This window comes from Podarcis erhardii (assembly GCF_964252035.2).
Source record: "Podarcis erhardii genome assembly, chromosome: 10".
NCBI classification, from domain to species: domain Eukaryota; kingdom Metazoa; phylum Chordata; class Lepidosauria; order Squamata; family Lacertidae; genus Podarcis; species Podarcis erhardii.
The window spans coordinates 24,172,490-24,186,065 of NC_138500.1; the positions used below are offsets into that span (position 1 = coordinate 24,172,490).

The 13,576-nt window shown below is 42.2% G+C and overlaps 1 long non-coding RNA gene across 3 annotated transcripts in view; it reads right to left on the bottom strand.

Annotated features, from left to right (window-relative positions):
* The window catches only part of LOC309351378, a 21,243-nt gene continuing 7,667 nt past the window's right edge, over positions 1–13,576 (bottom strand). The window contains exons 2-5 of one of the 3 annotated variants that reach the window (XR_014160800.1): positions 12,058–12,247; positions 5,244–5,293; positions 2,509–2,541; positions 1–795 (exon numbers count right to left, since the gene is read on the bottom strand). This is a non-coding gene — a long non-coding RNA (uncharacterized lncRNA). Of the gene's footprint in view, positions 796–2,508; positions 2,542–3,708; positions 4,068–5,172; positions 5,294–12,057; positions 12,451–13,576 lie in introns of those variants that run through there. The other 2 variants (XR_014160801.1, XR_014160802.1) reach the window with 2 other exon arrangements.

The following is a 13,576-nucleotide window of genomic DNA, read 5'->3' on the forward strand; positions in this document are numbered from 1 at the left end:
ACATTTGTATATGTATTTTTGCCCAATATTTACATTTTTGCAAAATAGTTTTCTCTAATATAATTAAGGAAATCCATAAAGCATTTACATAGTTCACTGTTATTATACTTGCAATGAAGTAGGATTAGTTTTTTCAATAAAGTAAAACTCTCCTTTTGAGTTTATATCACTTTAACAGTCATGGTTCCCCCCAAAGAATCCTGGGAACTGTAGCATGTTAAGAGTACTGGAAATTGTTAGGAGACACTTAGCACTCTCACAGAACTACAATTCCCAGAGCTTTCTGGGAAGAGGAACTAAAAAGCAGTTTAAGTCTGTGCCATAAATAAACGGGGGAAAGTGCATAAGTAAATAAACTAAATTGGTAATAGGAGTGGAATCTGCCATCAATTATGGAAGAGAAATTACACCTCAATGTCATTTTTTGATTTTGAACAGTAACTCCAGCTCTAAATAAAGCTCTTTTGCTTTCACACAGGCTTGAAGATCTGATATTTGCTTTTTAAAAAAAGAAATGGTAAGTTTGCAAGCCATTGGTTTCTTTCTTTGAGAAAAGCTTTCCAATTTTTCCAAGGAATTCTTTATAAAGTCACTTTAATTGCTGTCAATGCTTAGTCATTCATCAGCTGGAGATCTGTCAGATGCAGAGCAGAGTACGCTTAAGAAAATTACCAAAATGTGGTGAAGATATAAACTTTGTCCGCCATTCTGTAGTTTAATAGGTAGTTGGCTGTCTTCATGATTTTTCTCTCATTGTGATTTTTGCCAGCGCCTGCTCTTGTGATTCACTGCCCCCTGAAGGAGGCGGGGAGAGCTGAGCTGGCAGAGTTAACGGGGGCTGCAGGAATCAAGAGATGCATTGGCTGGCTTCATGGTTTTCCCCACATTGTGAGTTTTGCATAGCACACATAGACTCATCATGATGCGCAATATATTACCAGGTCAAAAATTATGAAAGCATTGTCACGATATGGACTTCAACCCAGCCCAGCCCTAGCCAATCTTCTCTCAGAAACTCATCACTATGAATGCAACAGCTGCATGTCTCTAGATAGCTGCGCCTGGTGAACTGCACATTATCCTGCCGACTGCTCTCCTAATTTGGGCAGCAGGCTTTTTGTCATTCTGTAAAATGCCCCCCCCACCTCGAATTCAGAGCAAGTCTGGCAACTCCCAAAGAGATATTTTGGATATATATATATATATATATATATATATATATATATATATATATATATATAATGACACGGGAAGACACCCGAGGACACCAAAACCTGCATTCCTGTACCCGTGAAAATCTACGAAAGCAAATATAATGACATAGTGTATACAAAGCTGCATCTTGCACATTTTCAGTTATATGTTTGTCACAGAGCTTTACAGACCAAGACTTGCTAGGACAAGCCCTTGAAGATGCCTTGGAGGTGTTACAGCAACATTCCTATGGTGACTGTAATTATGCGCCAGGTAAAAAAGCAATACTAGTTATATTCCAGCTTTGTTTTATTTTATTTGTTACATCTTTATCCTGTTCTTCTTCCCAAATGAGCCCAGAGTCCCAGGTTCTGATTATGTGTAAGTTCCAATTATTTCCGAATGTCAGAATATACATGAAAAAGATGCACTGTCTGTTTCCCCACCTGTCCCCCAAATCTGATGTGTTCAGCATAAAAAAACTTATGGTAAATTACATTATGGACAAAGAATCCAGCAAACAATTGCTGGAGTATAATGTGTATTAAATCTAATTATTTATATTTTCATTTCCACACACATCCTGTCCGTTCCTTGAAAGACCTCAGGATGGCATACTTATTCCCTCCCATTTTAATCTGCACAATAGCCCTGTGAGGTTTGTTTGGCTGGGCAATTGTGGTTGGTGCAGCACCATCTTCTATTCAGCTTTGTGGCTGAGTGAAAATCTGAACCTAGGCCTTCCTAGTCCAATACAGTAAGCCATACCCATCAACTGCCCTGGAAAAACTTTGACATCCCATTTCCCCCCACGAGAGTATGGTGGCCATTTTGGGTGCCTCACTCTTGCGTGATTTTGGGCCAAGATCTTAACCCAGGAAAAAAGAGATTGGGCACTGTGCACCCCAAAAATGTTGTTTCTGGGTCCATGATCTTGCATGGGTCATGCAACTTGCATGGGATATTGGACTCGGAAAATGGTGTCCTGGATTTGGGCTGTGTTATGTAAAATGAGACACATCTCAGAGTGAGCTCTCCAATAAAGTAGAGTTTTGGACAGCCCTATTCAGGCATTATCCTCCATGTGGAGATTATTTTCTTTTATACTCTTAGTTTTAAACTGTTTGTATTCTCTGCTTAGCATTTTATTGCTTATACTTGTAATTTAGCATTTAACTGTAATCCTCCCAGCATATTGCTATTGGGCAGCAAATAAATATTGTAAATGAATGAGCGTTTACACTTATTCTTTACCTCTTGCTGACATATTCTGTCTATTTCCCCCAAGAAGACTTTAAAAACTGTCTGACTTACCATCACCATCCTCTCCAAGCAAACCCAAGTTACCTATCAGATAAACCAATATATAGTTGGAGTGAAACACCGACTTTACTAGTAAGTAAAACTCAGTATTTAAGTGCAGGGGTGGCGGCGGAGAAATGAAAAATGCATTCTATTATATTGCATTATTGACATCAGAGGTGGGAAGCCTGTTTCAGCCCAAGGGCCATATTTCCCTTCTGGGGGCCACATGCTTATAGAGAGTGGGGCCAGAGGTAACAAGTGATGCCTATGCCCCATCTTTGTTCAGTAGGCTATATTCCAGTCACACAAAATCAGAAGTTTCTACATGTACACAACCCACATCTCTCTATCCAGGCAAGCAAGAGTTCAAGGACGCTTTCCAGCTGAGCAAAAGCAGGAGGAGAGTGCAGAACAGGACCACTGATGGGTGGTGTTATGTATTGAAGTTCTCACCCTGGCCACCAGGGGGTATTGTGTATATAGTTTTCACTCAGGTCCAAGTCAGTTAATTTAGGCAGGAAACCCTGGGCTGTTGTTGTTACAATGTTGACAGCCGGCTGCCTATAAAAGGCTGAGCTGTGTTCAGTTCAGTTCAGTTCAGTTCAGTTTCAGCTTACTTATAAAGAACTAAATAAAAAAATTCCTTCCAGTAGAACCTTAAAGACCAACTAAGTTAGTTCTTGGTATGAGCTTTCGTGTGCATGCACACTTCTTCAGATACACTGAAACAGAAGTGTATCTGAAGAAGTGTGCATGCACACGAAAGCTCATACCAAGAACTAACTTAGTTGGTCTTTAAGGTGCTACTGGAAGGAATTTTTTTATTTTGTTTTGACTATGGCAGACCAACACGGCTACCTATCTGTAACTGTACTTATAAAGAACTACTTGGAGAAATCTCTGTGTCGTCTGCTTTGTCAACCCACTACTTAATAGGTGGGACCCAGGGAGGTGTGTGGCTTTGAGAGAGTCTCAAGTCTCACCCCTGACTAGTTTCCCCTGCCCTGCTCCTACCATCCTCACTTTAGCATGAAAAACTGAGGTGTGGAAGACTTTGCATGTAGACCTCTACGTGCGTAGACTTCCCTAGAGCCTGGGAAAGCTGCGTGCATGGAAGTCTATGTGTGAAGTCCTCCTCACCTCAGAGACACAGCATGGCCATAGCCAGGATTTTTGTTTGGGGGGCAGACCTTTTGCTGGGGTGGGGGGGATAGAACCTCAGTTTGCTATGTATTTTTATGTATTTTTATTGATTTAGGGGGGCAGCTGCCCTTCCCTGCCCCCCAGCTACTCCCATAACAGATAGCCACTGTGGGTTTAGCCAAAGCCCTTCATCATCAGAGGCAAGGTCAAAGGCATAGCTTCACAGACCTTTGCTCTTTCGCTTGAAGAAAGCTTGGGTCACTGTGGAATTCTAGAGAGCAGATAAATAACTTCACTCCGTTTCATGTCTCCTCACACTATTATTGTACATTTCTTTAAGACTACAGAGGCAGATTTCTATATGGGTGCAGCTGAGTACCATACTCTGCAGACCGTTCCAGAAAATCCAGAGATGTATGTCATACCTTTGCAGCAAAAAGGCAGGAAAGGTTTGTGAACATTCTGGAAATTACATGTGTGCATTGTTTTGATTCTAGATCAGGGTTCATCAACTTTTGGGGGGGGTGAGTGGGATTTGGACTAAGCACCATAGGCACCAGTCACAAAATGGCAGCTGTGGGAACATGACATAACACAAAATGGCTGCCATGGGGATGTGGCATAACATAAAATGGTTGCCGAAGAGCCATGGCATTATGTCTGCCACATCTAAATGGGTATCTAAAATAGCAGAAAGAGAGGACCACAAAATTATATGGGCATGCCCCATCAATTTTATGGGCGGTGGAAGGCACTTATATCAGCTACCGCTGTGCTCACTCACACAGAGAAGCTGCTTGCACCTCTCCTCTGTTCAGAATGGAAAGGAAAGGTAGGTGTCAAATCCTGACATCCAATGAGATGTGGGGTCAGGGGTATTTTACAATTTGGCCATCGTGAGGAGAATTTAGACCACTCAATGGACCACTGTGAACAAGTCGTTCTGCACTTTGCTGACAAAATCACTTGGATCCATTCTGACTTGGATGCTATAGTTGATACAGATCTGGTGGATGTAACTGGCCTCTTCTTGTCTGGTGTTAATGGATACTTTTTAATTTGTACAGCCCAAGGATGCTAGATCCTTGTCCTTCCTGGCTCATCAAAAGGGCCAGCAGGGGTGAAGGGAGTGGTCAGTGCCTTCTTACAGCAAGGCATGGTTCCAGCATGCCTGAAGGAGGCAGTTATAAGACCTCTATTGAAAAAGCCTCTCTTGAATCCTACCATGTTGGATAATTATCAGCCAGTCTCCAATATCCCATTTTGGGGCAAGGTGTTGGACCTGTTGTTGTTGTTATTATTATTATTATTATTATTATTATTATTATTATTATTTTAAATTTCCTGATAGGCAGGAAGAAGCTACGCCTGTTTGAATATCTTCATGAATCTCTCCATAATCCAGACCTGGCAAACTGCATCCAGTGGTTAGATAAGCCCAATGGAGTCTTCCAGTTTGTTTCCAAACACAAGGAGAAATTGGCAGAACTGTGGGGGGAACGCAAGGGAAATCGGAAGATCATGACCTACCAGAAAATGGCCAGAGCTCTGAGGAATTACGGAAGAACAGGAGAAATAATCAAAATCCGAAGGAAACTGACCTATCAGTTTGGTGCCATGGCTTTGCAAAGGCTTTCTCTGGCTTGCTTTCCTGGGAAAGAGGGAGATTTTGATCTCTATCACCAAGGTGATCAAAAGTGCCAGTATGCAGGCAGCTGGCTTTCTTATCATTATTACATGTATAACAAGGATCATGAACTACAGCAGCTTTATAGCAATACAAATCCATTTTGTTATGAGTCTTAGAGAAACTTTGAACGACAGCAAATCTTCTCCAGTGTATATTCCCCCAGCCTCTTGAGATATCACATTATGCATTTGCACGTTTTTTATTTTTTATGCTCCCTAAACTATTAACTCACTAGAAACCTGAAAACATATGCAAGCTTTCAGATTCACGTAAACCATTCTTCAGTCTTAGCTGTGATGGTCATAGGAGATGTCTAAGGTTATACTCCACATGTGCCTGGGAACATGTGCCCACAGAAACTTAGCAAGGCTTACGTCTACACAGACATGCACAGAATTGTGCCGCAAAGCTCCTAAAAGAAGGAGAAAGGAGAGATCAATAACACAGGGAACAGACTATTGTAATAACATCTAAATTTTAACAATATTGATTTAGAGGATCTATTTATTTCAACAGATCTTTCTTCCAATTAACTGCAACCTCTTAAGCATGTTTACTCAGAAGTAAAATCCACTGAACTGTGTATCCCCAGTAGGTGTGTACAGGTCTGTTGCCTTAATGGTAGGGTTTAATGGCATATTATAATCACAAACCCAAATGTTAAGATCTCTGAGCATCCTAATGCATATAACACATCACGAATTACTGTGGCTTGTGTGTCTACAATGGTTTGTGCATTTACTTTGCTTCTTACTGTATGTATCTCATTAAATATCACTTTATCTAACAGGCATTATTATATGGGACCTTTTTGTTATTAATATTCAGCAACATCCAGCATGTACTAAAATCCTCATAAGCACAAGTGGGTCATTAACTATGATAGTTCAAAAATCTTCAGAAATGTTGCTTGCATGGAAGTAATAATGATTAGCCCCTCCAAATAATTATGGTTTATTTTATACATATTTACATCTAAAGCCTTCAATACAGAAACGTCCTAAAATACTCTCCTGTCTCCTTTTTGCACTTGAAATAAATAGATCCAAGGGCAGGCCTTTGATCCTTGCTGCAAATCCTTCCCCCCCTACTGAAATCCCTTTGCCTTGCTCCTGCAGAAACCTAAGACAGTGCCTCTGATCTAAAGGGTTGTTTAAATATTTTAGTGGTAGTCTAAACTCAGTCATCACAAGTTATAATCATTTAGAGGGACTTGAGGCTAGCAAATGATGATTGGCACCAAATTAGAAAGAGGATTTGCAAGTAAAGTAATATCACACTGTATATGGGCGAAATTACTGTGTGTTGCTATCAGATGACTCCCACAGTAACTTGTGAGAGAAGTAGCAACCAGATTCATAGCATAATACAGTCTGTCTCAAGAGGTTTAGGTTTTTTAAACTCTCTAGTATTATGCCACATGAGAAGCTAGCAAGCACAGTAATTAGAGAACAGGCATTTCAACTCACACCAAACTTTCTCAAGTTTGTTCTTCTTAGTGTACCCATGAAACCCATTCAAAGATGTATCTAACTTCCCATATCAGCGATCAGTGAATTTAAACATAAGCAAGCATTATGAAAGTATTCCCCACTCCATACTAAATCAACTGAAATCTATAAAAGGTATCCTATACCTCTGCTTGGATTGCAGTACTACAACAAAAGTTTTCACACGTAAGGTGTAAATCAACTGTGCACTTCTTTTGTGCAATTTACACCATTAAGCTGCTCAATGTACATTTCCCTTTTATTTATTGTATGATTATTCCACCCTTGCTCAAAGGTTCTTATGGGGATCTTCTTTTTCTGTTGTCCTCACCACAACCCTGTAGAGTAGATGAGCATGCACAACGATGATTGGCCCAAGGTTACCCATTGAGCTTCATGGCTGTGAGGGCATTTGAACCTGGGTGCCACTTGGACTTGCCGATCGGAAGGTCGGCAGTTTGAATCCCCGTGATGGAGTGAGCTCCCGTTGCCCTGTCCCAGCTCCTGCCAACCTAGCAGTTCAAAAGCATACCAGTGCAAGCAAATAGGTACTGCTGTTTCCATGCGCTCTGGTTTCCGTCACGGTGTTCCATTGCACCAGAAGCAGTTTAGTCATGCTGGCCACATGACCCGGAAAGTTGTCTGTGGACAAACGCCAGCTCCCTCGGCCTGAAAGTGAGATGAGCGCCGCAACCCCATAGTTGCCTTTGACTGGACTTAACCGTCCAGGTGCATGGGTAGGCAAACTAAGGCCTGGGGACCGGATCCAGCCCAATCGCCTTCTAAATCCAGCCCGCAGACGGACCGGGAATCAGCTTGTTTTTACATGAGTAGAATGTGTCCTTTTATTTAAAACGCATCTCTGGGTTATTTGTGGGGCATAGGAATTCATTGCCCCCCCCCCAAAAAATATAGTCCAGCCCCCCACAAGGTCTGAGGGACAGTGGACCGGCCCCCTGCTGAAAAAAATTGCTGACCCCTGCTCCAGGGGTCCTTTACCCTTTTTTTTTTACCCTCTGGACCAAGCCCAACCCTCTAACCAACACGAGAGCAGACAAGCCCTTGTTTGCATTGCAAAACTAGCAAGTCAGACAAATAGCACTTTAAACTCTCCATATAACCACCCCCACCCCCTTAAACAGTCATTTACAGCAACTAAGAGGAGTCTTGGACATAAGAGGTCAGTGACAGGAGCATGCAGCTGGTGGTGCTTCTTTGTAACATGCAAAGGGGGAACCTTGATTCAGGAAGGCTCTGCATCCATATTCAGGAAGGCTCTTGCACATATCCTCATAGGAGTTTCCCTTTTGACGATGGAAAGAAATGCTGCCAGATAGAAGTCTGGGGAGGAGGGAAGAGGGATAGCTCTGTGATAGAGCACCACCTTCCCTGCAGAAGGCCCCAGGTTCAATCCTGGCATCTCCTGTTAGGGCTGGGAATAACCCCTACACGAACCCTAAAGAGACGCTTCCTGTCAGTATAGACCAGGGCTGTGTACACACAATACTTTCAACACACATTCAAGACACATTTCCCCTCTCATTTCTGGACCCTGTAGTTTGTACAAAGGCTGGTGGGCTTGGAAGAATTGGGTTGGTGGGAGAGTAACTGATTTGCCTTAATGGACATCACAGGCCATTGCGAGAACATGGTGCTAGCTTAGATGAGCCTTTGGCCTGATCCAATGGGGCTTTTCTTATGTTACTTCTTAGGCAAGAAGAGGGATATCACCCTTATTAGCAGGAGCCCTTGTGCCGGACAGGTATGCTTTGATAGGAACAGGTTGTGTGTATGCTGGAATAGCAATGATCATAGAATCATAGAATTATAGAGTTGGAAGGGATTCTGAGGATTATCTAGTTTAACCCCCTGCAATTCTGGAATCTCAACACGTGGTCCTCTGTCCAGTTCAAAACCATGCTGGACCCTGCTTGGCTTTGCAAATGTGCTAGCCATTTTATTGCTGCACCATTTGAAAAGAGACTGGGTGGTGACGGTCGCTACTGTGCAGTTCCTACCATGGATGTGAGGATACTACTTGTGTGGCTTTTGCTCCAGCATCTGGACCTTTAGGGCTGATGCTATATAACCAGCTATGCCGACACAGTAGGTTGTGTGAACAAGACTTTATATTACTGCTTTAATGTTGTCAGATGCCACATGGTGGTGCTATATGTCAACCTTGTTTTCAAGCTAAACTGGTTTCATTCGGCACTATAAGGACCAAACTAGACTTGAAAACATGCGGGATTTTGCAAAACGCAGATTGCAACAGCTCAGAGGCAAGTGATAGGTAACAGGGCCAGAGTATGCATGGACCACTTCCTCCTGTGCATCAATCCTGAAAAATTTCCTTCTGAAGCTGGTATTTGCCTTGGAAGGTAATACCCAATTGGTGGCAACGGGGGAGTTCCTAGTAATGCAACTACCCCCTTCGAAGAGAGAATTTCCTCAAGACAGTGGCAGGGAGAAGGAATGCCTGCCCTGATCTCCTTAATTATCACTTTCTGCTAGCTGATGTGATTTGCATTTACAAAAAAAAGACACATTAAATGCAAGGCCCCCTTTAACATCTGGTTTGGCCCTGAATCTGGCTTCCCTGTACTTCTCCTTATCTTTCAGCATTATTTCAACTACTACTGTACATCCGCACAGGGCTGTCAGCGTTTGAACCAGACCCCTCTGCAGCTTTTAACAGCAGTTTCACCTTCAGCAACTAACAGGTGGTAAGATGTTTTAAGGAACAAAGAATCTTGTGGCACCTTAAAGAGTAACACATTTATTATGACTTACTGGTAGGTGCTGTGCACTCATTATATTAAATGTTTAATATTGAAATGCCCTCTTTTCATGGATATTTTTAAAGCACTAGTTGCTGGATTCTGCATACCTTTTAAAAGAACTGATGAAGGTGAGGCCACACACCCTCCCTGCCCCACCAGTTGGCATCCCATTATCCAGCTAGCTCGTTCAAAGTCGACATTCTAAAAGGAAGACACTCCAATTTTATAGACTCACACAGTATAGACTGGCTAACACAGGATTTAGAAAGTCTTTGGTCCTCCAGATGTTGCTGAACTACAACTCCCATCAGCCCGAGATGGGTGGTCAATGGTCAGAGTTGATGAGAATTGTAGTTCACCAACATATGGAGGACTAAACCCACACCTGAGCTACTGCATCTGTATAATGGGAGGACTTCAGACAGATGAACAGATCCTGTACTTAGCAATATACCTTTGGCTGGAGATGGGTAATGGTTCACAGGCACACATTCACATCATGCATTCGAAGCACTATTTAAAGCACATGGCTCCCCTAAAAGAATCATGGCAACCGCAGTTCACCCCTCACAAAGCTACAATTTCTATCATCTTTAACAAAACGGAAGCTCCAAGGATTCTTTGGGGGAAGCCACGTATTTTAAATGTATGGTGCAGATGTGACTGAATCATCAGTCACATGGCAACCTCCTTTGAGCTGTTAGCTCCTAGTTTTCATTGGGACTTTAGCACTCAGGGACCGGAGGTTTAGTTTTTCCTTTCCCGAATGGATTCCCACTGAAATTTTCCATACACAATGCAGTTAAGACTTTAAGGGGGAAAGCTCACATTGGCACCAATGGGAGCTTTTTACTAACAGCAACTGCAGCATATGCTGGATGTGGTGCTTTTCATTTAAATTACAACAGGAGAGGGATGAATAAGACCTCCCTTCATGTGCTGTGGTCTTAATAACATCCACCCACATGCCTATGCTTATTATTATTTTTTTTTAATCCATACTATTAACCCAACATATAGGCTGACTCTGAAGGAAGAAGAGGAAAAATGCCCATTTTCACTATGAACAACATGGGGCCAATATTTCTCATGAGAGGAAAGAGCTATCTTGTTAAGAATGTGTGCATGGAACAACTTCTGTTAATACTGTGGATTAGAAGATGAACCTCAGTGCGACTGGACTGTATTAGCAAGATGCCATCGGCACGCAGACAGAGTGTAAATTGGTGGGTGGAAAAACAGATCCCTTTGGACATTCCAAAGTCACATAATACAAGCCAAGGGCCGAAGACCAATGGAGAAGTAAGAGAAAAAGCAGCTGGCCACAAGTCCCAGAAGAATTGCTGGGAGGAAAAGAATCCCTGGAAACCAGTAGAATTGTTACTTTATTAATCATCAACCCCTCAGTTTTTGATGTTCCGTGGCGAGTGTGGATCAATAGGTAGCAAAAATGGAATCTCTCTCTCTCTCTCTCTCTCTCACACACACACACAGGCATTGGCAGGCATGGGAGAACCCCACAATTTGCAGAAGTGGAACAAATCTTTAGAGGGGGGAAACGGAAGTGGGAGAGGACATAATTCCTAATTCCTATGAGGACTAGGGATGTAAGAAGGTGTTGTTTTCCACTGTGCTGTGTATTCCTCACATACAACACCGTTTCTGTCCTGCTGCAGTTCATCTTCCACCAAAGACTACACCATTTGTCTTGCTGTCTGCTGTGGTGAAACTATGTAATTTGTGTAACTAATTACCTTGTCATGATGTTGTTCCACCCTGTTCAATGCAAGGAAACACCACACAAATGGAGAGGGGTTGTAATCAGTTATGTATTGTGTGCAGACTGAAAGCAGCAACAATTTCAGTTCCCTTTCCCACTTTTGTTGGAATTCTGTGGCACCCCTAATGGGGGCTGAGCATATTGAATGGCCACAGGATACTGATGAGGGCAGGCAGGATAAAGGGGGAATGGATTGGAGTGGCTTGAAACCTGAACAGAAACACACTGCATTGTAACAATTTGTTGCAGGTCCCCTTGAATATTCTTTTCAAAGGAGTTACAAGGTCTTCATAGCATAAATCCCTGAACTGTGGGTCACAATTTAATGGACTATCCTGGAAAATCAACCTAGCATTGCAATAATCCAAACTATATGTGTTTCTTCATCATCCATTAACAATCTTGAAACTATGAGACTTCCAATATTCCTAAAGTTAGCTACCATATAATTGTTATATATTGTGAGGATTTGATATTTGACTTCAAGTCCTTAATTGCACTTCTGTAATATACTACTAATCATTATCATTAAGAAAATGTATTTCAGTTCATTTTGTGACCTATTAAATCCTGGGATTGTCGCTTAGAATGATTAGGCTTTATCCCAGCTTAGGTCTGGCTCATATGATGATACAAAACTTATAGGTAGGGATGCTGAGGGCTGCCACGTACCTGCTGTCTGTCCATTGTGCCCTCCAGATCTTGTTGGGACCCCAAAACATCTCACTGCTTTGGGATTGGAGTGCACTGGGCAAAGTTACTAAATACATTCTAGAATATTCCCTCTACCAGTGGTGGGAGGGTTGGTGGCAGGGAGACCAGCAGTAGATGGAGATAGAACCAATCACAGGCAGAGCCAACCCTTGATTGGCAGTAAGGAAGAGATATATAGGTCACCGTAATCAGTTCAATACATTATCACTGTATGATGCATGAATGTAGCTGATTTCCATTATTCCTGTTGGGATGTTGGAAATGTGAATATTAGCTGAACTTACACAGTAAGAGAATGCCTATAGGGCTGATTTACCTCAGTGGCTTGCAAATGATCCACAGAGCACACAGAGTCCCATGGGTACTAGCACCTTGTAGGTATGAATGCTACTGCCATATCTGGAATGTGTTGTTTGAACAAGTATTTAGTTCTGGAGGAATAAAAACAAATAATATCCACTAGCTCCATGCATTCATTATTGCACAGTGGTTTATTTTCAGAGATTTTGCTCTATACATTGAAGTTTGCTCAGTTTCTGAGGTGTTTTCTTCAAACCCTGAACAGTAATTCACCTCATGGCTGTCCTGAAGACTGGTGAGAAAAGCAACACCTAATTAATCAGTGGCAGATGCTGTTATTACGGGAAGTCGGCAAACACCCAACAGTTAAGGTAAACTGTAGTGTAACATTAAGCTTAGCTGACAAATTTCCAAGTCTTCTGATGGTAGGAGCTGAGGAGTGAAGCTACATCAGAGGTAATGTGAAACACTTCTATATGCCTATGACAGAAGGTAATACTGCTTGATTCAGAACTGGAATGAGATGCATTCTAGAATATTCCCTCTCTCCCTCCCACTCACAAAACTTCCAGTCCAACCAGAAACAAATCACGACTGCTTTGGCTCTAGTGGCAATGGCATCGAAAAAGCTGTTCTCCACCATCATTGTCTGCCGAATGTCACTGCGGAGCTTTTCTGAGTGGTCTGTGGTCTTTTAAAATACGACACAGTAGGAAATAGCATTTGTATCTGTCACAATTTGGACTCCATATTTAATTCCAATCAGTGGAGGTGTCAGTGGCATTGTCTGATTTTTGTTTGCTGCATGATTTTCAGTTCTTAGGACCTGAGGATGTGGAAAAAGTGTTTGTAGAAGCCCAACCATCCACATGTATGCTTGGACACACACACACACACACACCCGCACATTGCATCTAGCAAGGAAAGGATAGCTTGGCTGGTCCAGGAGGTGGGGAATACGTCATTAAAAGATGCTATGGTTCTATGCTCCTTAAAGGAGGTGGTAGTGTGATCACTCCAGAAAAAACATCATTGGATCCAGAAGATCTTAACAAATATAGGCTGGGAAGGGTACACAATACTTCTGCTACTGCATTGAAAGAGGCTGGGCATTATGGGTATATTAAGCCACCGATACTGGATCCTGGTTCTAATTAAGTGTTGACATTTATCTTTA